Below are 577 nucleotides of genomic sequence, written 5' to 3' on the forward strand. Positions count from 1 at the left end.
TGATATGCCTGGGTTTGGGTTGTTGGGTATTTATGCTGCTTGGTGTTCTCTGAGATTCCTGGATATGCGCTTTGATTTCTATCATGGGGGAGATTCTCAGTCATTCTTCTTCAGTTATTCCCATTAGGTGTGTTACAGCTTTTGCAATTTTTCCACAGTTCTTAAATATTGTGTTTTGTTTTTTTTGTCCTTTTTTTTTCCTTCACATTTCTGTTTTGGGAGGTTATATTGACATTTCCTCAAGATTGGTGATTCTTTCTTCAGATATTTCCACTGTATTGACACATCCTTAAGTGCAGGCTTCATTTCTGTTGGAGCGTATTTTATTTCTTGCATTACCTTTTGATTCTTTGTTAGAATTTTTATTTCTCTGGTTAAATTACCTAGTAGTTCTTGCATACTGTCCACTCTTTCTGTTAGAAACCTTAGCATAGTAATCAGGCTTCATTTAAATTTCTAGTCTGATGATTCTAGCATCTCTTTTATGTCTGAACCTGATTATGGAGCTTGCATTTGCTTTTCAAACTGTTTTTTAAGTCTTTTAGTATGTCTTGTGGTTTTTTGTTAAAATCTGGAC

This window comes from Eulemur rufifrons, chromosome 2 (assembly GCF_041146395.1).
Source record: "Eulemur rufifrons isolate Redbay chromosome 2, OSU_ERuf_1, whole genome shotgun sequence".
Taxonomy (NCBI): Eukaryota; Metazoa; Chordata; class Mammalia; order Primates; family Lemuridae; genus Eulemur; species Eulemur rufifrons.